General features: G+C 41.2%; 1 protein-coding gene across 1 annotated transcript in view; it reads right to left on the bottom strand.

Moving 5' to 3' along the window:
• The window catches only part of Map3k3 (mitogen-activated protein kinase kinase kinase 3), a 96,461-nt gene that overhangs the window by 46,950 nt on the left and 46,827 nt on the right, over window positions 1-2,684 (bottom strand). The gene's annotated exons all lie outside the window — the stretch shown is intronic.

The raw sequence follows: 2,684 nt of genomic DNA, 5'->3' as shown, positions 1-2,684 counted from the left end.
TAGAAAGAAAGAAAGAAAGAAAGAAAGAAAGAAAGAAAGAAAGAAAGAAAGGAAGGAAGGAAGGAAGGAAGAAAGATAGAAAGAAAGAAAGAAAGAAAGAAAGAAAGAAAGAAAGAAAGAAAGAAAGAAAGAAAAGGTCATTCAGCCTCCAAAGGGGTCGAGCCCCACAGGCTCAATTCAACTAATTGCTAATTCAGTCTCTCTCTGTTTTTTTAATTTATTTATTTATTATGTATACAGTATTCTTGGTATTCTGTCTGCATGCATGCCTGAAGGCCAGAAGAGGGAACCAGATCTCATTACAGATGGTTGTGAGTCACCATGTGGTTGCTGGGAACTGAACTCAGGACCTTTGGAAGGGCAGGCAGTGCTCTTAACCACTGAGCCATCTCGCCAGACCCCTAATTCAGTCTCTTTTATAAGGAAGGGGGGTTTGCTAAAAGTGATCAACATTTGCTAACAATTTGTGCTGGTAATCTTATGTCAACCTGACATAAACTAGAATTATCTGAAAGGAGGGAACCTCAATTGAAAAAAGTGCCTTCATAAGATGCAGCTGTAAGACATTTTCTTAATTAGTGATTAATGGAGGAGGGTTCAGCCCATGGTGGGTGGTGTTATCTCTGGCTGGTGGTCCTGGATTCTGTAAGAAAGCAGGCTGAGCAAGTCATGAGGAGAAAGCCAGTAAGCAGCACCTCTCCATGGCCTCTGCATCAGCTCCTGCTCCAGGCTCCCACTTCTTTCGATGTTGGACTGTGAAATGGAAGTGTAAGCCAAATAAAACCTTTCCTCACCCTCTTGTGTTTTGGTAATTGTGTTTCACTGTAGCAACAGAAACCCTAACTAAGACAGAGTTGAAAAAGCACTCCTGGGGGCTGCAGAGATGGCTCAGCAGTTAAGAGAACTGGCTGCTCTTTCAGAGGTCCTAAGTTCAATTCCCAGTGTGCGCGTGCACAGGAGCGAGTGCATACGCGTGCACACACACATACACAAAAGAGCTCACAACCATCTATAATGGGATCTAATGCCCTCTTCTGTCATGTAGGCATACATGCAAATGGAGTATTCATGTACATAAATAAACTATATTAAAAAAAGCACTCCTTATGTATTATTAAGATAAAGGGCAGCAAAGTGTTTCAAGACAATGATACAGCTCTTATTCTTAGGGAGTTTGTAATCTTTTGTGATATAATTTACAAATATGCAATGCAAAATCAATTACTAAACAAAATGTGAACTAGTATGAAAACTACATCCAAACTGAAGGAGTAAGAAATAATAAAAAAAGGTTACAGCAAGAATGCTGATAAACTGTAATAGGTAAAATCAAACTACTTGCTAAAATGTCAAAGACAGTATTCTAGGCAAGTATTCTAACACTAAAATATATCCCTAGCTGCCTTAGGCTCCACTTAGGTCTTACCTAATAGGCTAGTAAGAATGACAATGAGGAGGTGAGGAACTTGAAGGATAAATGAAATGGTATATATCTACTTTGGAATATTTTCCCAACATATCAGACAAACAATACATCTGGGATTAAGAAAATCTCTCTTTGCCAAGTGTAGTGGCACATGCCTTTAATGCCAGCACTCAACATATAGAGCAGGTACATCTTTGAGTTCAAGGCCAGGCTGGTCTTCATAGTAAGTTCCAGATAACAAGAGTTTATATATATATAGGACCTCAGGAAATGGTCCACTAGTTAAGAGCACTTGCTGTTTGATGTATGATTCCCTTCTGTATGCTGTGAATACCTTTGGTGAATAAAGAAACTGCTTGGCCTGGTGATAGGGCAAAACTTAGGTAGGTGGGAAAAACTAAACTGAATGCTGAGAGAAAGGAGAAAGAGTCAGAGAGAAGCCATATAGCCCCGCCAGAGACAGACTCCAGAACTTCACCCGGTAAGTCACCGCCACATGGCAATACACAGATTAATAGAGATGGGTTAAATTAATATGTAAGAGTTAGACAATAAAACGAGAGCTAAAGGGCCAAGCAGTGATTTAATTAATACAGTTTCTGTGTGGTTATTTTGGGAGTCTGGGCAGCCAGGAAACAAGCAAGCAGCCTCCTTGCAACAGCTGTTTTTGCAGAGGACCTGGGATCAGTTCCAAGTGCATACATGGCGGCTCACAATTATCCGTAATTCCAGTTCCAGGAATCCATGTCCTATTCTGACTTCCATATGCTCCAGATACGTATGCACATGGCACACCTATATTCAAGCAGCCAAAACACTTATACACATAAAAGAAATCTAAGTATATAAATGGAGCCTGGTGTAATGGTGCCTTTAATCCCAGCACTCAGGAGACAGAAGTAGGCTAACCTCTTGAGTTCTACGCTAGTGAGGGCTACATAGTGAGACTCTACCTCAAAAAGACAAAATAAAATAAAATAAAATGGCAGCATAAGGGTCAGTCCACCTAAACTATTCTGATATGCTATGTCCGTCATTCTCATATAACCATTCCAGTTAGTTGTCTTCAAGTGTAAGGAAAAGAAGGAGTGCCAAGAAACCTATCAGAACATGCATCTTCAAGCCAGGCGGTGGTGGCGCACGCCTTTAATCCCAGCACTCAGGAGGCAGAGGCAGGAGGATCTCTGTGAGTTCGAGACCAGCCTGGTCTACAGAGCTAGTTCCAGGACAGGCTCCAAAGCCACAGAGAAACCCTGTC

The sequence above is a fragment of the Microtus ochrogaster genome, unplaced genomic scaffold (genome assembly GCF_000317375.1).
Source record: "Microtus ochrogaster isolate Prairie Vole_2 unplaced genomic scaffold, MicOch1.0 UNK48, whole genome shotgun sequence".
Classification (NCBI taxonomy): Eukaryota; Metazoa; Chordata; class Mammalia; order Rodentia; family Cricetidae; genus Microtus; species Microtus ochrogaster.
The sequence above is the reverse complement of the archived record's forward strand: the minus strand, read 5'-3'. Positions and strand labels throughout refer to the sequence as shown.